The sequence below is a fragment of the Leucoraja erinacea genome, chromosome 5 (genome assembly GCF_028641065.1).
Source record: "Leucoraja erinacea ecotype New England chromosome 5, Leri_hhj_1, whole genome shotgun sequence".
In the NCBI taxonomy this organism is placed as follows: Eukaryota; Metazoa; Chordata; class Chondrichthyes; order Rajiformes; family Rajidae; genus Leucoraja; species Leucoraja erinaceus.
Genome location: NC_073381.1, coordinates 51,537,414 through 51,559,733, shown reverse-complemented (window position 1 = coordinate 51,559,733; position 22,320 = coordinate 51,537,414). Strand labels below are relative to the sequence as shown.

The 22,320-nt window shown below is 41.0% G+C and overlaps 1 protein-coding gene across 1 annotated transcript in view; it reads right to left on the bottom strand.

Moving 5' to 3' along the window:
• Positions 1-22,320, bottom strand: part of ptchd4 (patched domain containing 4) — a 60,589-nt gene that overhangs the window by 5,500 nt on the left and 32,769 nt on the right. The gene's annotated exons all lie outside the window — the stretch shown is intronic.

The window sequence follows — 22,320 nt, the reverse complement described above, 5'->3', positions numbered from 1 at the left end:
GGCCTATAAATGAATGTAAATGAGATTTAAAAATCATGTTTTATTGTGAATTATTTGTGAATATTATTTGGACACTTAGGCTATTTAAAATGTTAATCATTTATTAAGAAATGGATAGATGTTTAGATCTAGTAATTGAAGTTTGAAATTAGCTACAATTGGGTAACTAACTAATTATATGCTTTAATTTCACGTCATCCAAGTACGATTATTTTATATTTGTTTCAGAATGCTTCAATCTATGATAACTGAAAATTTCATTCAGTTCTCTTAATTTTAAAGAAAGTTATGGGCCTTTGACTGTCCACGATCACAGCTTTTTTGTTATGTCCATAGAAAATCAATAGGGAACAAGATGCTAATTTCCGAGTATGAAAATGGCCATAACTTTTTAAATACTTGAGATATGAAAGTGAATTAGGTGTCAAATTAAACTTATGTTTATGCTTTATTTGATGGGATAAATTGCAGACTTGATTTTTAAAGTCTCAAAATTTTGTAACATTGCTACAATATGGCATCTGTCTCCACCACTACTCCTGACAATGCGTTTAAGGCCCCCACCACCCTCTGTGTAAAAAAACTTGCCTTGCACACTTCCATTAAGCTTTCCCCCTCAAATAGCTATGCCCTGTAGTGTTGGAAATATCCACCCTGGGAAAAAAAGTTCGGACTATCTACACTATCATTGCCTCTCATAATTTTATATATTTCTATGTATATAAGTATGGCCCTCAACATCTGACATTCCAGAGAAAATAATCCGTTTATCCAACCACCTGTAGCTGAACCCTGTTTATGCAGGCAGCATTCTGGTAAATCAGCTCTGCACCCTCTCCAAAGCTTCCACATCTTTCTTCTAATGGGGCGACATGTAATGCAATGGAATACACAGATTCTTCCTCAGGGGAAAAAGGGAACACAACCAGAAATGTTGCCTATCCATGTTCCCCAGAGATGCTGCCTGACCCGCTGAGTTACTCCAGTACTTTGATTGTTTTTACTTGTAAACCAACATCTGCAGTTCCTTGGGTCTACTTTAAAATACATTGTTTTAGATCCAGAGAAGACACAAGGTGCTGGGGTAACTTAGCGGGTCGGGCACAATCTCTGGATAGGTGACATTTTCAGCAGAACTATTCTTCAGACTCCGGTTATTACCTTAGGTTTTTGAGAAAGATGCTCAGTCACAAGATAGCATGGAATCTTTATCTCTTGAAGTAATCAGGAACATTTCAGGAATGTGTGATTCTTCCAGTGAGCAATAGTAGCAAAGATACTTTTGGAAAGTCCTGCCAAGCCCATTTAATGTTTATGCTTACTTTACAAATTCCTTCTATCCATACAATATTAAGAATGGTGAGTGTTGGAATTTCCACCTACAGTTGGTGCTGATACTGCTAGGATATGAAAACCTGCATGGACCATTAATGCAACAACACAATTAATGCATCATATGAATATTCAGGCTAGGAAAGTAAGAGCAGAAAATATCGTCAGATAAATGTTTTTGTCAGAAATAATTCCATAGATTGAAGTCCACATGCCGAACAATAATTTGCCCGACACACCACCTACTGTTTGTAGCTTTTGCCCATAGCCCTCGTCTCCAAACCCAAGTATGTTTTGTTCCATGCCAAGCTAATCTGGCTGCCACCATTGACTATTATTTCACATGCTGCTCCATAAGTTGAAGGCAGTTGATAGTATGATTACTTTTACATTATACATTCTCATGTTCCACTGCCTCAGCACCACTTCACTCCCTTTCTGCATTCTCTTTCCTGGCCTCCCCCTCTTCATTATTCCACTCTTTTCCTTACTTTCCCTTTTCATGGATTCTTTCACTTTTGGGTTTTCCCCCTCCACCTGTACCACCGCTGGCTGTTCCCTGTTCACACGTTATTAGATATTTGGGATAGGGAAAGAAAGAGTGGAAATCAAATGAAAAAGGTGAGGAGGGGAAGATGAGTCAATATCAGCAAAATTAATAGCAAGATTGAGAGTAGCTGAAGGTGGATCCTTATACCAACGACTTCCTGTAGTGATGTCCTAAATCTGGGATGAATGATGTCTACCATTTTTCTGTGTATGAGGTTTAGTTTTAGTTCAGCGATACAGCCTGGAAACAGGCCCTTTGGCCCAACAGTTCCGTTCCGACCAACAATCACCCGTACACTAATTCTATGTTATCCCAGTTTCACATGCTACACACAAGGGACAATTTACAGAAGCCAATTAACCTACAAACTTTCGGAAGGTAGGAGGAAACAGAAGGACCCGGAGAAAACCCACGCAGTCACAGGCAGAACACACAAACTCGGTACAGACAGCACCCGTAGTCAGGATTGAACCTGGGCCTCCAGCGATATTAGGCAGTAACTCTACCTCTGTGCCACTGCGCTACCCTGGGTATGATTTCAATCACTGAGCACTGGGGATGATGCGTGTTCAGTCAGGGTGATGAGGGAATGGAAGGTGATGTTGCGTTTACTGGAGTATTGGGAAATGTTGGTGATGAGGTTAGGGTCAGGAGCAGGAAGCAGTGGATATGTTGGATAGTTTTGATAGAGAGAATGTAGTGCATGGGAGGTAAGGGAACAATGTTGGAAGGTATTTGGGTAGTGGGTGATGGATGTCGGGAGGGGTTTAGGGAAATTTAAATGCACAGCTATCAGAAATAAACTGTTGGTGGGGACTTAGAGAAATCGAGATTTTTAAATGTCGTTTTAAAAATATTAAAAATTCACAACAGCAAATTATATTCTGGCAGACAGATAAATCCTAAAAATAAGCTGACTATTTTTATTCATTTGATTAGTCATATACTGTGTGACCAAGGAAACTAAAGAACTAAATTTGGACAATTTCAAGGAAGTTCCATGGGAATTATTTCTGAGCTTCAGTCAAGTATGCAGGGCTGCTCTCTGAGTGGTTTCTGCTCCCTGCTCCCAGAGCTGCTCTATGAGTGGGACGTGGTTTCTAAATTTGCAGCAGCACAAAACGTAGAAGTTCGGTAAGCAACAGAAGCTTGTGGTTGACTTCTGGGGGACATAAATCGGTAGATGGAATCTGAAATAATACATTTTAGTAGGATGATGATAGAAAGGAAATAAAAGATAAAATAATTCAATTCTAAAGAAATGTAGGAACTGGAGAGACCTGGGGTTACACTGGTTCATGAATGGTGGAAGACCACTGGACAGATTGAGACAGCAATTAGAAAAGTTTATGTGTTTTGGGGGTTTATTATTAGGTGATTGGTGTGAAAAGGACAAGTTGTGTTTAATTTTTTAGAAATGGTTTGATCCACTGCTGAAATGTTGAGCTCAACCCTGCTAGTGGCTTCCAAGTGGATCCATGCAGATACATTGGTGTCAATGGTTCTTCACTTCTGGGTCTGTTTGCTGAACTCAGGCTCAACACCAAGTCCAGGATGGTTACATAAGGTGCATCTTTGGTGCTCCACAGTTGTATATCTTCATGCACAATGTAAGTGAAGCTGACTGATTTGATTTGTAACTTATTTTGATTAATATCTAAATTGGTTGGGACATTAATAAGTTGAAAGAGTATTTCAATTACAGATTCTTTTTTAATGTTTTTAACTTCAAAAATATGTACTTTATTTTCTTTATTTAAGTGCACATGGTGGTGGTGCACATTTCAATGTGGACTTTCAAAACAAAATTGGATGAATGCATAAAATAAAAATGTTGAAGGGATGGGGGTATGAAATGGGAAATTAGACTAATTGGATTGTTCTTAAAGCCAGCATGTAGATGGAAGGCTGAATAGTCTGTAATAATTACTGATCTAACAAAGAATCCTAATTTAATATATCTATATGAGGGTCTACTTAATGTACTGTGAGACACATTGTTCTTTTCCTGATGACAACCACAAATATTGTCACATGACATTGTTAATTGAAATGTACATCTAATCATGCATGCAATAAATTATCTTTATAACACTATTAATGAACAAGTCTTGTATGTCATAATAAATGACTCCTCTCGCAGAGCCTGTTCTGGAACAATAAACTTGATTGTGCAGCGTATGTAGTAATGATTGTGAACAATTACTGTTTCTTTGAGACTCTCACATTTATAAGTCACATCACGTGACAGATGTGATCTGTTGAAAGTTCTGTGGGGAGCTTTTACTGAACCACACGCTTTGAACTGCTCACGTGTAGTTTTGGAAATGGACACTGTTGGAAGATAAGAGTGCTTTGAACACATCCACTGGGTGGCGCCGTACAATGGCTGCCTCACCAATAGTCTGTCTCGCCGCTTTCTCTCTTTGTTGTTTTTTAGTCAGTAGTTAAATATTGTTTTAGTGTATCTTTAGTTTTGTCGGGTGTGAGGAGGATGGGGGAAACTTTTTTTTTCCTCTTTCCTCGACGGAGATGCAACTTTTTCCTTATCGTATCTGCACTGCAGCCTAACATTGTGGAGCTGACGGCCTCTTGCTGGGGATTGACCTTGGGAACTCCAACCGCGGATTTAACATCTCAGAGCTGGCCGCCCCATTGCCACAAGAGTGGATGGCAAATTGTGCAACTTGTTAGCACTATCAAGACTATGACTATCAAGACTATGAATACCATGTTAAGGATCTAAGTACTGTATGTTACTGGTGCCCAAATATTTAGTGCTGCTTAACACAATTTGGAGTGAACTGCAAAACATAAGCGCTGGCGGAACTCAGCAGATCAGGCAATATCTGTGTAAGAAGGAACTGTAGATGCTGGTTTAAACCGAAGATAGACACATAAAGCTGGAGTAACAGGCAGCATCTCTGGAGAGAAGGAATGGGTGATGTTTTGGGTCAAGACCCTTCTTCAGACAATATATCTGTGGTGGGAATGGACAGACGACATTTCTGTTCAGCCAACTGCCCTTCTTGTAGTCAACAACCTCCTCTGGTACTTTTCTATCACCCAGGATTAGTAAATCAGATTATATACTCTAATTCTTGCTGCGGTCTTGTCTCTTGTTTAGTTGCCTCTGTCATGTTTGCCCGTGTTACACCGACTTGTAAAGTGACACCTAAACTAGTGATGAGGCAATCAATCTAATTAGCTGACAGGCATTTCATTGCCATCTGCTGCTGTGACAGCCTGCTGCCGCATTCCTCTGCTGAAATTAACAGTTTATTCGCAGGACCAAAATATTGGTGCATGTATTTTGTCCATGTTTTATGCCAACTACAATTCTGATGGATTTACAATTGAGTGAGTAATGTTTTTTTATTACTTAACATAGAAACATAGAAAGTAGGTGCAGGAGTGGGCCATTCGGCCCTTCGAGCCAGCCATTGCATTTCGTTGTCTCTGTACTGTACACTGACAATGACAATTAAAATTGAATCTGAATCTGAGCCAGCCATTCAATATGATCATGGCTAATCATCCAAAATCAGTTTACCATTCCTGCTTTTTCCCTGTATCCTTTGATTCCATTAGCCCTAAGAGCTATATCTACATCACTCTTGAAAACATCCAGTGAATTGGCCTCCACTGCCTTTTGTGGCAGAGAACTCCACAGATTCACAAGTCTCTGGGTGAAAAAGTGCTTCCTCATCTCAGTCCTAAATGGCCTAGCCCTTATTCTTAAACTGTGACCCCTGGTTCGGGACTCCCCCAACATCGGGAACATTTTTCCTGCCTATAACCTGTCCAATCCCTTAAGAATTTTATTTGTTTCTATTAGATCTCATCTTTCTAAATTCCAGTGAATACAAGCCCAGTCAATCCATTCTTTCAGCATATGTCAGTCCCAACATTGGAGCTGATCCCTTGCCTCAGATCGCTCCCACCATGGCCACTGCGGAATCAACATCAAGGGCTCGCAGTCTTCGGGTGAGGCCGAGTCGGGAAGCTCCAACGTCGCGGAAGGTTCACCGGCCCCGACGTGAGGTTCGATCGTCCAGCGCGGGGGAGCTGACATCCCCCCATTGTGGGAGCTGATCGTCTCGACGCGGAGGGCCCGAACGCCGCTGGCTACGGGAGCCAAGATCGTCCCGTTAACGGGGGCTTGAGGCCCACGACCGAGGAAGAACTAAGGGAAGGACTTGAACTTTATTTGTAGGAATGTGTAGGAGTCACTGGGGTGGTTGTTCATGTTAAAATGTGTTTTTGAAGTGACTTGTTACTTTTAATTGTATGACTGACCTGGCCAATGAAATTCCTCGTATGTTGCAAAACATACTTGGCGAACAAAGTGTGATTCTGATTCTGATTCTGATTCTGATATCTCAATGTATAGCACTCCCATTGTACTTGTTCTCTAAATACAATGAAACACCTGAACATAATTCATGTTTGTCTAGCAAAAGAACACAATGGAAATACTCTAAATTAATTCTGTACGTGTTGCGTTTGTTTGATGTATTACAAATAAACTGCTGCCTTTGCCGACTGCAACACATCAATAATGAAATTTGGCCAATGAGTTAAAAAAAAGTTAAATCTTGTGGCTGTACAAATTGCTACCAATAAATTATGCAGACATTTCATTATTTTAGTGCAATGTTAATAAATGAGAGATAAATGCTGTTTTAATTCATTAGCATCCCTTGCTAATTTGAAGATTTTTGTGTAAAAAGACATCATGTTTACCTGCCCTTTTTAATGGCCCTGTTCACAAAACAACTGAAGATTGCGAGGTGCATCAGCATTTCAGTCACACTCAGGTCTGGCACCAATTCAAGTACTGCAGTGCAGGAGGATATCAGCACATTTCTCATGTGTGTTCACTTTGGCCAAGAGTGGGTGACCTCCCAAATAAATTTGCCACATAGCGAAATACATCATGTTTCTACCAGCTCTCATTTCTTGCCAAGATTGATTCAATATTTTACATTTTGCTGATCAGCAAATAAGAATCAGGGTAAATGATCATAAATGTATTAAAGTATCAGCTCATGGAGACTGCCGCAGAATGTATTAATGCTAGCAGCTGCTGTTTAATTTAATTTAATCACGTAATCCTAGACGGGTTGAGTGAGATGACCATGGGGCTTGATCTTCTCTCCTGCCACAACCCTGAGTTTGACACCAGAATTAACTGCTCTATCTATCACTGAGAAATTACAACATTCAATTTGACTACATATGCACTTTTTAATGACATAGAGGCTTCTTCCACTGTGTTGATAATTTATCTGTCAAAAATGAAGGCAGTATTACAAATTGGTGGCTTACTTAAAATGAACAGGAAAGTAGACTATTATCTGAATGGTGGCCGATTAGGAAAAGGGGAGATACAACGAGACCTGGGTGTCATGGTACACCAGTCATTGAAAGTAGGAATGCAGGCGCAGCAGGCAGTGAAGAAAGCAAATGGTATGTTAGCATTCATAGCAAAAGGATTTGAGTATAAGAGCAGGAAGGTTCTACTGCAGTTGTACAGGGTCTTGGTGAGACCACACCTGGAGTATTGCGTACAGTTTTAGTCTCCTAATCTGAGGAAAGACATTCTTGCCATAGAGGGAGTACAGAGAAGGTTCAGCAGACTGATTCCTGGGATGGCAGGACTTTCATATGAAGAAAGACTGGATAGACTCGGCTTGTACATGCTAGAATTTAGAAGATTGAGGGGGGATCTTATAGAAACTTACAAAATTCTTAAGGGGTTGGACAGGCTAGATGCAGGAAAATTATTCCCGATGTTGGGGAGGTCCAGAACTAGGGGTCACAGTTTAAGGATAAGGGGGAAGTCTTTTAGGACCGAGATGAGAAAATCATTTTTTACACATAGAGTGGTGAATCTGTGGAATTCTCTGCCACAGAAGGTAGTTGAGGCCAGTTCATTGGCTATATTTAAGAGGGAGTTAGATGTGGCCCTTGTGGCTAAAGGGATCAGGGGGAATGGGGAGAAGGCAGGGATGGGATACACTTGCCCAAGCAGTTGTCCCCATGTGCCTTAAAACCACCTCCATCGTGCCGGTGCCAAAACACTCCGCTCAACGACTTCCGCCCGGTTGCACTTACTCCCGACGCAGAGGCTTCGTCTGCCGGCTGTGGGAGTTTCGATGGATGGTTCGACTGCCCCAATCGCGGGAGAATAAAGAGGAAGACGATTGGACTTTATTGCCTTCCATCACAGTGAGGAATATGGATAATCCACTGTGGTGGATGTTTATGTTAACTTTTATGTAGTTGTGTGTCTTGTTGCTTTTATTTAGTGTGGCTGTATGGTAATTTGCATATCACTGTACCTTAATTGGTACACGTGACAATAAAAAGCCTTCGAAACCTTTGAAACCGTGGCATGTGTCTCCTTTTTTTTAAACAATTCTGGAGGTCTCAACACTTCTAATAGGAAATTACCAGGGACATTGTCTCTTTCGGTGTACTTTGATAAAATGGAAATATTGATCATTTAAACTATTGCATCAACAAAGTTATTTGATTCATGAAATAACGTTGAGCTGACTAGTATCCTTAAAACAGTTGTCACACATTCCCACCATAATGCTGAAACAAAATTTAAAAAAACAGATTCAGGAAATCTGTAATTAAAAACAATGAATACTGGGAATGATGAGCAGGTACAGCTTAAAACAGTAGGTAGACAAAAATGCTGGAGAAACTCAGTGGGCGAGGCAGCATCTATGGAGAAAAGGAGTAGGCGATGTTTCGGGTCGTGACCTTTCCTCAGACTGATGTCGGGGGAGGGGGGGGAAGGAAGGAAGAGGCGGAGACAGTAGCCTTGTGGGAGAGCTGGGAGGGGGGAGGGGAAGGAGGGAGAAAGCAAGGACTATCTGAAATTGGAGAAATCAATGTTCATACCACTGGGGTGTAAACACCTCAAGCGAAATATGAGGTGCTGTTCCTCCAATTTGCGCTGGGCCTCACTCTGTCAATTAAACTTTAGGCAATGTCAAAATTCAATGGAGAATTATAGGGATAAATTCAGAAATCCTGAACTCTCAGGGAGAACTCGTGTAGGAAGCACAGATTGCACAGTCCACATTACAGCAACATCAAATTTCCAAATTGCAACCTTCTGAATATAGCTCATCACTGTGACTGCAGCATTACATTACATTTGAATAATGATCATTTGAATATTTTGGAAAGTTTGTGCCTTTGTGTAAATTTGGATTGTATTCAAATTTTTGGAAGACTCTGTTTTGCTTAAAATCATTCAGCATCATTGAAGTGTTGTTTGGTCATGAATGAAAGATGTCAATTGTAGATCAGTGCATGTTCCTTTAACATAGTGACCTCACCACTACTAACCACTCCCCATTGTCTCTAGTATAATTGTAAGGTCCCCACCTCCAGCTCGCTCTCTAGCTCCAGTGATGACCACGGACAGCTATTGCATAGTGTGTGTTAGTGATTGTAATAAACAGTTAGTAAAAGACTCTGTGTAGGATCAAGTCATTTTACATAACAACATATTAAAACAGATATTTCTTCGTTTTTTCTGCGGTTGTAAAGTAGAGTTGCTCTTCTTTCATGGATTCAGCGCTTTATTTGCACATTATGCTACTGAGTAATTCAATATAAGTATGGGAAAATGCTGTTCATTTATTTTCCAGAAGACAACCATTTTACACTGACTCTCCTTTGTTTATCCTGCTATTTACTTCCTCAAAGAATTCCAACAGGTTTGCCCAGCAAGATCTCCCTTTCACAAAACCATGCTGACTTTGGCCTATTTTATCATGTGCTCAGAAACATCATCCCTTCTAATGGACTCCAAAATCTTCCCAACCACTGAAGTCAGGCTACAGTTTCCACTCTTCTGCTTTGGTCCTTTCTTGAACAGCGGAGTAATATTTGCAATTTTCCAAATTGTCTGGAACCAATCCTTCTAGGCCTGTCCCACTTAGTCCCACTTTTTCAGGTGACTGCCGGCGACTGTCACACACATCGCTTCCTTCACCAGCCCGTTATGCAGGCCGGGGACAGGGCAAGCGGGGGAGCGCTGTCTGAGTGAAATTCACACGGTGCCAAGCCAATGTGATGCAGACCCACACCTCGATGAACACGAAGGTTGGCGCTGTAATTAAGACAGTGAAAGCACAGTGTACGGGAAGGGTCATGTAAGTCCTTTAAAAGAGGGTGGGGGAGGGGAGATGGGGAGAAGGGGGGAAAAGGAGTGGAGACAGTTTTTAAGAAGCTAGAGATACACGGCCATTAACATTAACAGTCAGTTGTCCTTGGTTCTGAAAACTGCTGCTTACATTTTTTCCCCCAATGAGCCACTGAAATTCACCGGTCAGCACTGACTGGCTACAACCTATGAGAACCTACGACAACCTTCGACCTCCTGGCAACCCATTACCACTGCAGCTACGGCACGAGAATTCTCGCTACTCGCCACGGCGGCTTCATTCTGGCCGTCGCACATTTTTCAACATGTTAAAAGATTTGTGGCGACCATAATGAGGCCGTGACTAGTTCCCAGAATGCGGGAACTCCTCACGACCATGAAGGCGACTTCTAGCAACCAGCATGTGGCAACCATGTGGCGATCGCATAATCTCCTGCAGTCGCCTAAAAAGTCGCCTAAAAGACCCATTACAAGATTCTTGAAAGATAAGTACTATTGCCTCCACAATCGCTAAAGCCACCTCTTTCACAACCCTAGGGTGCAGTCCATCTGGTCCAGGTGATTTATCCACCTTCATCCCCTTTCAGCTACAGTTCCACTCCACACTGGGAGATATTTAATGCATTTGATACTTTTTATGATTTGCAACATTGAGTGTGATGGTCTTTGATACTTTGTTTACTGGCAGGTTGTCAGTTTGTTGGTTGTCAGTTAGCTGGCTGTCATTTTAGAGAATGTAGCCAGCGATAGTTGTGATATAAAGTGTACCTAAGGTTGATACTCTCTCCATTTTTAGCTAATACTCTTATATTTTATCCTTGACTCATTTATGTCATGGAATAAGATTACACAATGTTGTGGGGGAGGTGGGAGAGACAAGCAAGGGATGTTGGTTCAAAGTGTTATGCAAAGGATAAAGCTAAACGTGAGGACGATCATTTCACTCAGAGAGGAGTGTTAATTTGGAATTCACTGCATGTGAGGATCTGTCACGGTTTTCATAGAGCATTGGATAGGCAGGCAAGAGTGTCTTTGCAGGGCTGTGTAGAAACAGCAAGAGATGTTGTTTAAATAATCTACATCCCGGGAGTTAACATGAACTTGACCGGCCAAATGGCTTCTACTGTCTACAGCAATTCCATTGTTCTAAAAGAGAAACCTGGTTTTCTATGCTTTTTGTTACCAATTTGTAATAACACGGAAGACAGACACAAAATGCTAGAGTAACTCAGCGAGACAGACAGCATCTTTGGGTAGAAGGAATGAGTGATGTTTCAGATCAAGACCCTTATTTATTCTTCTTAATAACACAAGGTTGCCTGAACTAAATCAGTGAGCCTTTTGCTTTAGTCATGATGTGCTGCACTTTCCTTTTAGAAAGAAAAAGTTAGTGAAGGGACTAGTGCTGGAAATGGAATGGGGCAGGGAGTGAGGGAGGTTAGTGGTGGCAGACTCCAGTGAGGTGGTGTGTAGGTTTATAATCTACATCCTCCCCCTTGGTCAGATACTCCGCCACTTCAACCTGGACTTCCACTGTTACGCCGATGACACCCAGATCTACCTCGGCACCAAATCCCCCCACAACCCCACCCCCCCCTCCCATATCAACGCCTGTTTGTCAGCTATAAAAACCTGGATGCAACATAACTTCCTCAAACTCAACAGCGATAAGACAGAATTCCTCCTCATAGGCTCCAAAGCCACACTCAGCAAAATCAATAACCCCACTCTTACCATCGACGGCACCACTGTCTCCCCATCTCCCAAGGCCCGCAACCTTGGTGTGATCTTTGATTCCACCCTCTCCCTTGAGCCTCAAATCCGCCATGTCATTAAAACCTCCTTCTTTCATCTCCGAAACATCGCCAAACTCAGACCCTCTCTCACACCTCCCACTGCTGAAAGACTCATCCATGCCTTCATCTCCCGACTGGACTACTGCAACTCACTTCTCCTTGGCATCAGCTCCACCTACATCAACCGACTCCAACTGGTCCAGAACTCAGCCGCCCGACTCATCACCCACACCAAATCCTGGCATCACATCACTCCAGTCCTCAAACAACTTCACTGGCTTCCCATCTCCCACCGGATCACCTACAAAATTCTGGTCCTCACCTACAAAGCCCTCCACCATCTGCCCCCCCCATATCTCACTGACCTCCTCTCCCCCCCTACCAACCCTCACGGTCCCTCAGATCCACATCAGCCGGTCTCCTCTCCATCCACAAGTCCAACCTCCGCAGTTTTGGGGACAGAGCCTTCTCCAGGGCAGCTCCCAGGCTCTGGAACTCCCTCCCCCAACTGATCCATAATTCCGTGTCCCTCACCATCTTCCAGTCCCGCCTCAAGACCCATCTCTTCACCTCTGCCTATCTTTAGCCCCACGTCCCCCTCCCTTTTCATCTGTGCATTAATTGCCTCATATTGTGTTTTGAATTGAATTCTGTCTTTACTTTGTGTACTAGTCATGTCTCTACTATTTATTTAATTCCCCTTACATGTTTTTCCTCTACCTGCTAAATTTTTGTAAGGTGTCCTTGAGACTCTTGCAAGGCGCCCATAAATAAAATGTATTATTATTGTTATTATAAGTCTAATGGGCTGATTCCAATGCAGACTTATTTATGTTTTATTGTAGAAACCCTTGTCATCAAATCCTTCATAGGGAAAACAATCGCAGTACAATTATATATTCCAAAGCTTGCATGCTATTTTGAATTACTTTTTGATTTCAATTCTTTAAGATTCAAGACCAAAGAAACACTCATTTAACATGCATATTATTTTGTGAGCCATAGTTTTTGTGGAACAACCTGTCAGAAGGAACTACTTCTCAACAGCATAGTGCTGGTTTCCCTCAGGTATTGTACAAGATGATTAATGAAGTTATTATTCATGTGATATACTCACAGAAAGAAATTCACTCCGGTCTTGCAACAGTACATTTTCCTGATGGAAGATTATTATCCAGCAAGTGAGTGCCTTTCGATTCCTTACAGACATGACTGGTATTCAGTGGACATGGAACTCATTTTCATTAACATATAATTTCAACTGCATACACCACATGGATTCTGGATCCACAATACCAAATACCAACATTTCACACATCAACCCCCGAACAAAACATTATCTTGAACATTGGATGGAAGCTTGGGAGTTAAGGGCATTCCTAATCAAATTGAAATTTCAAATGACTGCCAAATAGTGACATTAATATTCATCAATATTCCTGGCAACAAAAATCCAAAGAATTACATGGGCATCTTGGTCAGCATGGTCGAGTTGGGCCAAAGGGCCTTTTCTGTACAGGTATGACTCTGTGGCTCCTGTAAGGTTGTCTTACAGTAAGGAAATGAACCAGTCCTGGTTGACTCATGGTATGATTTCCATATGCACCAAATCAGATATACTTTGCTGAGATACAGTGGGAGCAAAGTGTACATTTTCTTTCAAGATAAGGCTATATTTTTTTCTGCTCTTCAATGCCTAAGCTTACTTGTGAAAATGAATATATGGAGGCTGCTCACTGTAAAGCAAGCTTGGGTGGAAAATGAGCGTAAAGTATATATTTTCTTTCAAAATAATTTCAAAATAATTTCAAAAAACATTTCTGCTCTTCAATGTCCAGGCATATCTGTGAAAGTGAATATTTGGAGGCTGCTCACATTTTAAACCAAGTGTGGCTACAATTGTGTCCACAGACACCAATTCCTAAGCAATGTCTTTTAACATAGCACAGAGAAGATTCATTGATGCAGTGGAGTTGGTGGTTAATTTAACTTTATGCCCAGAGTTTACTATCCAACTCTATGCATTTTTCCAACAGAACATTTAAATTGTTAAAAATGTTCATCCAATACTCCACTGAAATCTTCACTGATGTCCTGGCTGCTAATTAACCCTTAACTAATATCTGAAACACATAATCTGGTGATTATCACATTTCTGTTTGGGGCACCTTGCTGTGTACAAATTGGCCGCTGTGTTTCCTACTGTACATGGCTACGACTCTATTTCACAAGAGCCTAATTGGCTGTAAAGGATCAAAGGAGCTAAGGCAGCAAATGGCATTGTAAATATGCAAATAATTTTTGAATTGATGTTGATTGTGGGCAAGGTTGCCTCGGAGCAATGAAAACTCATCGTGGATTTTTAGGTCAGACATGAGGAGACTTACACCAACAAATTATTATTCAGCCTGCAAGCTCATATCTTTAACAGCAGGGCCAGGATTCAGTAAAGACCTCTGCAGTGAATTGTCTGGAGATAGTGTAAACTCTTTTCAAAGCTGATTTATCTACTTCAGTAGAGGTTCTGCTAATGTTCCACACAGCTGTGCAGTGGGGAAATCCCCAACTAAACATACTTTATTGAAATTCATAGGAAAAGTTGCCTTTCCCAATGAATCTTTGGATACCATGTATGTGATATTTGTATTAGTTCTAAGTGTAAGTTATAGTATAACATATAGTATAAATGTAAGTGTAAGTTCCAAACAAGTTGATTTCACATAATCAGCAGAGTCATGTATGTTTTGCTTTAGGTATTTTCCCACTAATGTTACAATGTGACATTATGCCTCTTTGTGTGTATGCCCCTTCATTGACGTTTTGCTGTGCCTTGGTACACATGACAATAATAAGCCTAAACCTAAACCAAAGCTTAATATTCACTGACTTGGCCTCTACAGCCCTCTGTGGCAACCCCTACTCTGGGTAAAAGACTCTGTACATCTTTCCTATATGTTCCTCGTGATCTTATACACCCTTATAAGATGACCCTCATCTTCCTGGACCCCAAGGAATAGAGTCCTAGCCTGCACACCTCTCCCTATGCTCAGGTCCTCAATTCTTGGCAACATCCTCATAAATCTTCTTTGCACTCTTGCAGTTTAACAATATTGTTCCCATAGCAGGGTGACCAATAGCAAGGTGATCAAAACTGAACACAATGCTCCAAATGTGGCCTTACCTTTGTCCTGACAACTGCAACATAACATCTTAACTTCTACACTCAATATCCTGATTGATTAAGGTCAAAGTGCCAAAAGCTTTCTTAAACACAATATCTGACTGGTGCCTTCCCACACAGTGGGGAACTTTGATTCTGCTGTGTGGGGATGTTTCATGTCAAACTCTATAGTGTGTTGTGTCCTGTTGATTTTTATTGTATGGCTGTATGGAAATTCATTTCACTGTGCTAATTAAATCTATCTTGAATCTTGAATTTTGATATCTACCTGTGCCATGTTCGAGGATCTATGTACCTGCACTACTAGATCCCTCTGTTCAACAACACTCCCCAGAGCCCAAACATTCACTGTGAAGGTCCTGCCCTGAACTGACTTCCCAAAATGCAACACCTCAGTCTTACCTACACAAACTCAATTAACTATTCCTCGGCCCACTTGCCCAACTGATCAAGATCTGGCTGTAATTTTTGACAACCATCTTTGCTCTCTACAATATTACACACTTTAATGCCATCTGCAATCTTACTAACCATGCCTTGTTATTGTATTAGTTTGTTATTTTATTTTCAATATTTATTCCAAATAGTTGATATGCCAAACAGTAATGGGCCTAACATCAACACTGCTAGTTAGCAGCCTCCAGTCTGATAAAAGCCCTGCCACCATCGCCCTCTGCTTCCTTCCATGGTCAATTTTCCAATCGGCTAGCTCTTCCTGTAACCCATGCAATCTAATCTTCTAGAGCAGCCTACCACACGGAACCTCATCACATGCCTTGCTGAAAACCATATAGACAACATCTATGGATCTGTCCTCATCAATCTTTTTGGTTACCTCTTCAAACAACTCATTCAGATTTGTGAGACATGATCTCCCACGCACAAAACAATGCCAACTATCCCCAATCAACCCCTGTCTATCCAAATGCATATCTTATCACTCAATATTCATCATGAAGAGAGAAATAGTGTGAACGTCTAGACTGATATTTATAAATGTATTCATTTACATTTAGACATGCCAAGGATTCTTTTCAATCCTTTCATGTCAACAAAAATTCCTTCTGCGATAGTCTCCATTTTAGGGAACCCATCTACTTAAAGTAATGTGACAATCTCAAAATGAAAATTGTTGAAGATGCTGTAATTGCGAAATGAAAAATAATAGAAATGCTGGAAATATTCAACATGGTCCACACAAAATAGTGCATAAAATTTAAACACAGCAGAAAGAGAATTGGTAGCAAGACGTCTGAATGATAATGAGATGGAAGAGAATAATGGTCAGTACGTATGATGATGGAAGTGATAGTAATGAGTCTCCATGCGTATAAGGGAACAAATCTGAGAGAAATGCAGTCCTTTAGCCTAGAAATTCTGACAATTGAATTGACATGATTGATGAAGAAATAAAGCATGGAAACTGCCCCCTTCATCCCATGGAGTCCCCGCCAACCATCGATTATCCATCCACACCAGTTCTATGTTATCTTTCATTTGCATTCACTTCCTACACACCAGGAGCAATTTAACAAAATTAATTAACCTGCAAACCCACACAACTTTGGGGCATGGGAGGAAACCAGTGCAACTGGAGGTAACTGCATGCAGCCACAGGGAGAATGTGCAAACACCACACAGACAGCACCTATGGTCAGTATCCAACTTGGGTCTCTGGCGTTGTGAGGCAACAACTGCACAATTGCGCTGCCCAATATTAACAATCATTCCTCTTGGAAATTGTCTATTACCTTCCTGCTCTTACTATTTCAATGGGAGCTCATGTAATAAAATTATGTTGCCACTTTGAGTAATATATGTGTTTTAGAAAATGTGAAATGAACGCATTAACTACCTGGCCAGCAATTGTGCTGACAGAAGTATATGGAAAATCCCAAATTATTGATGACCTGAACAATCATTTAAAAAAAAATCTTTGCTTCTCATTAATTAAATAAATGGAAATTGAAACCTTATGAATTATAGCATGCTATAAGTGCCTGAACATGATGCCGAGGACTCCTTAAGGTGATTGTAGTCAATCAGTACAATAGTAATTGGATTACTAAAAAATGAAATTTGCCCTTGATCCCAAGTGCATGTAGTCTACTCAGCTAGTCCTCTTAGTCAAGCTCTCCAGATACAGTAATTGCCACTTTATCTTTACTTTGGGCTGCAGCTATTAGAGTGACATCAAAGCATTGTGTGCAGTTCTGGTATTGTGTATCATTCTGGTCACCCCATGACAGGAAGGGTGTGAAGACTTTGAAGAGAGTGCAAAAGAGGTTGCTTGGTTTAGAGGGAACTAGCCTTAAGGAATGGTTGGATAAACTTGAATTGATTTCTCTGGAGTTCAGAGGCTAAGGGGAGATCTGATGGAAGTATATAACATTATGAGAGGCACAGATAGGTTAGGGAGTCAGAATCTTTTTCCCCCCAAAGGCTGAAATATCAAAAACTAAAGGAGATAACTTTTAGGTGAGAGTACAAAGTTTAAAAAAGATGTGCTGGGCATGTTTTGTTTTTTACAGGGAGTGGTAGGTGCCTGGTGCACTTAGCTAGGTTGGGGGCAGAAGCAGGTATGATAATTGTATTAAGAGACTTTTAGATAGGCACGTGAATACACAGAGAATGTGCAGACAGAAGAGGTAGGTTTATTTAGTACAAACAGTGTGGGCCAAAGGGCTTGTTCCTGTGCTAGGTCCCATACTGTATATAAATGCACTGGTCCCATGGTCCTTATGAATGCATATTGAACTTGTGCCTCAGAAACATAGAGCATCTTTCAAATCCTCTATTGCAGACTAGATATTTAAAAAATGTTATGTTCCTTTATGAATGTTCCTAGTGGAATATTAATGAGTAATAAATGTTTGTCATTCTGAAAGAATGATTTTTATTGCTATATTATTTCGTTCAGCTTCTCAATTTATGTGCTTGCCTTGGGACATCCAGCACCTAAGATATAAATATTCATAGGTTAAGACAGAAATCTTGGCATCCAGCTATATGGATGATTTCTCAATGACAAATTCAGTAAAATAATTGGATAACTGTAACAAGTGCTGTAGATGATGAGAATTTAAGGTGAAATGTGTGAAAAATGGAACAGAATGAGTTTCTCAAGAGGAGGAGGTGACAGGGAAGTGGAGACGAGAGCCAAGTTACTTAGGGATAATGGCCACCACATCACCTTTGTGCTCAAGTGTGGCTGCTGAAAAACCTATAAACAGGCAGGGTCTTCCACAAGTTGTCATCCTTCAGTCAATGCTTCCCTCTTTGATTGGTACAGGTGACAGGGGTTATGGGTTAGGAGAGAGAGATAGATCAGCCATGATTGAATGGCAGAGTAGACTTGGTAGGCCGAATGGCCTCATTCTGCTCCTATCACTTATGACCTTATGACCTTATGACTCATTCTGTACAATCCTTCACAAACAGATCTTGTGCCTTGATAATGAGTTAGTGAATATAGTGACAACACACAATGGAAGGAAAATAATTGATTGCAATGATCAGATTGACCCAAATGCAATCAGTTCAGATCAGATGCAGATGCCTCCATTACACCAGCACACCAACATAAACTACACAAAAGATGTTAAGTTGCATGAATCAAGAATGTAGTATAGTATAGCACAGGACCAGGCCCAACGGCCCACAATGTACTTGTACAATGTACAGTTAGATTAATCTCCTCTGCCTGCATGTGATCCACATCCCTCCATTCCCTGCATATCCATGGGCATTTTCAAGACCTCCACAGTATCTGCCTCCATCACCAACCCTATGAAGCAGATCAGATGCACACATCCAACGCACACCTGTGTAAACAAAAACTACCTTGCAAGTTGCTCCATCATAGTATAGTTAGCCCCTCTCACCTTAAAGCTAACATCTCTTTGCAAGTTGACATATCCATCTGGGAAAAGGGATCCACATCCCTATATCATGCATATCCATGGGCCCATCATTTTCATGCCACCACTGTATCGGCCTCCATCACCCCCTCAGCATTTCCATGATCCAACGCTCTGGAGAAACAAAACCTCTAAGTTTATCTAACCTCTTTGAACCTCTAGACCTTAAAATGCTCTTTAGATCCATATTCCCCATTTCCAAAGGATTGTAATGTCAAGATCTAAAGAGCTTAGCTTTAAGGTGAGAGGGGCAAAGTTTAAAAGAGAACTTCTTCATCCGAAGAAGGGTCTCGATCGGAAACGTCACCCATTCCTTCTCTCCAGAGATGTTGCCTCGCAGATGTACAATCTCTCTGGGACATCTGGGAGTACAATCTCCCAGATGAACTGGAGGACGGAGGATCTAAGGGGGTAGTGGAACTGAAAGAAATTTTCATTAGGTGAGAAATAGTATTGGGTAGGCTAATGGGACTGAAGGATGATAAATCCCCTGGGCCTGGTGGTCTGCATCCCAGGGTCCTCAGGGAGGTGGCTCTAGAAATAGTGGATGCATTGGTGATCATTTTCCAATGTTCAATAGATTCAGGATCAGTTCCTGTGGATTGGAGGATAGCTACTGTTATCCCACTTTTCAAGAAAGGAGCGAGAGAGAAAACGAGGAATTACAGACCAGTTAGCCTGAATTCGGTGGTGGGAAAGTTGCTGGAGTCAATTATTAAAGAGGTAATAATGGAGCATTTGGATAGCAGTAAAATGATTAGTCCAAGTCAACATGGATTTATGAAAGGGAAATCATGCTTGACTAATCTTCTGGAATTTTTTTGAAGATGTGACAAGTAAAATGGATGATAGGATGCCAGTGGGTGTAGTGTATCTAGACTTTCAGAAAGCCTTTGATAAGGTCCCGCACGGGAGACTGGTGACTAAAATTAGAGTACATGGTATTGGGGGTAGGGTGTTGACATGGAGAGAAAATTGGTTGGCAGACCAGAAGTAAAGAGTAGGAGTGAACGGGTCCTTTTCAGAATGGCAGGCAGTGGCGAGTGGAGTGCTGCAAGGCTCGGTGTTGGGGCCGCAACTGTTTACCATATATATTAATGATTTGGAAGAGGGAATTAGGAGCAACACTAGCAAGTTTGCGGATGACACAAAACTGGGTGGCAGTGTGAACTGTGAAGAGGATGTTAAGAGGTTGCAGGGTGACCTGGACAGGTTGAGTGAGTGGGCAGATGCGTGGTAGGTGAGTGAGTAGGTTCACGAGATTGATCCCTGGGATGGCGTGACTGTCATATGAGGAAAGATTGAAAAGAATAGGCTTTTATTCACTGGAGTTTAGAAGGATGAGGGGATATCTTATAGAAACATATACAATTATAAAAGGACTGAACAATCTAGATGCAGGAAAAATGTTCCCAATGTGGTGCGAGTCCAGAACCAGGGGCCACAGTCTTAGAATAAAGGGGAGGTCATTTAAGACTGGTGAGAAAAAACGTTTTCACTCAGAGAGTTGTGAATTTATGGAATTCCTTGCCACAGAGGGTAGTGGAGGCCAGGTCACTGGATGGATTTAAGAGAGAGTTAGATAGAGCTCTAGGGGCTAGTGGAATCAAGGGATATGGGGAGAAGGCAGGTACGGGTTATTGATATGGGACGATCAGCCATGATCATAATGAATGGCGGTGCTGGCTCGAAGGGCCGAATGGGCTCCTCCTGCACCTATTTGCTATGTTTCTATGTTTCTATGTTTCTATGTTTCTATGCCTGAACTGCTGAGTCACTCCGGCATTTCGTGTCTATCTTCGGTTTAAACCAGCATCTGCAGTTCCTTCCTACACTCTTCTGAATGCAAATACCCTCTAATCTGGGCAACATTCTGGTAAATGTCTTCTATGACCTCTGCAGCAACACATCATCCTTCCTGTAATGAGGCGACGAAAACTGCACACAGTAATCTGAAAGTGGCCTAACAAAAGTTCCATAATGTTGTTGCATGACTTCCTGTCTCTTATACTCAATGTCTCATCCAATGAAGGCAAGCATTCCATACCCCTTGGTAGACACAAAATGTTGGAGTAACTCAACGGGACAGGCAACATCTTTGGAGAGAAGGAACGGGTGACGTTTCGGGTCGAGACCCTACTTCAGACATCTTCTTTCCTACATCTTCTTTCCTACACATACCTTCTTTGCCACTCCATCTAATTGTGTTGCCACTTTCATGGAGCTAATGACTTGGACCCCAAGGTCCCTCAGTATATCAGTGCTATTAATTCAACCTCCCAAAGTATAGCACCTCACACATGCCCAGATTAAACTGAGTAAAATCTATCTGATTGTTGTCTTAAGACATAATTTAAGATTGGATTAGGATGTGCAGAAGATGATGTGGAAGTAGGCGCTTTGCCTCATCCGCACAGAAAGGATTCTTAATGATGTACTATCACCAGTCTTTCTGGCAGCTTGACATTGGTGCCATTACCTCCTTTGATCTTTACTTGACAAACTTTATAGAACCAATTAACAACAGGGAAGCAGCATCTTTATTCTCAACCCATTGAGTATAAAACATTAATTACATTTGCTCCATTCCTTGCATTCTATCCTGAATAATTTGGTTTATGCATGTTATGACTATCAATCTGGTGTCAAAGGCTGGCTTTCTTAAACGATTTATGACGGGAAGTCAATAGAAATGCCGGAGGGTTTAATTTTTACATTTTGTAACCATCATAATATTTTGGAAAATATGGAATACCTAAAAAATATGTTTGGCCTGTCTCGTTAATAATCCTGTTTCAAAATGTTTGAATAGGTGATTTAAATAACTATGAAAATGTTAAACAGGGGAAAGTAATAATGTAGGTTAATCATTCAGTGATTTAAGCAAATATTGTTAGCTTCATTGTCAACAAATAGCTCCTCTGTCACCAATATTAGATAAGATTTTTACAAAGGAAATTGATGACTGGCAAAACTAATTTCATGACTTTATAAAGTTTCAACTACCAAAGCTGCTGCACAAATTCAACCTGTGATATTGACTGAAGTTTGGCCAATACCTGAGCTCTGTTGATTACTAGAGGATGCATTTTCCATTAAAATGGAATTTTTTGTGCCACTGCTTTGACGTAGCTTTGTTGGCTGTAAATCGTTGATTTTGTGGCAGAGCATAAATGATGGAAAAATATTGCAAGTCATTGAGTAGGCTGAACCAACCCTTGGTCTCAAGTGGTTGCCCTGTTATTTCTAGCTAATTTGAAACTGACAATTGCTCTTGAAATTGAATTGCACTTGAATTAAACTGCAAATTGAAACATTTTTATGATTTTAATATCAGTACAGCT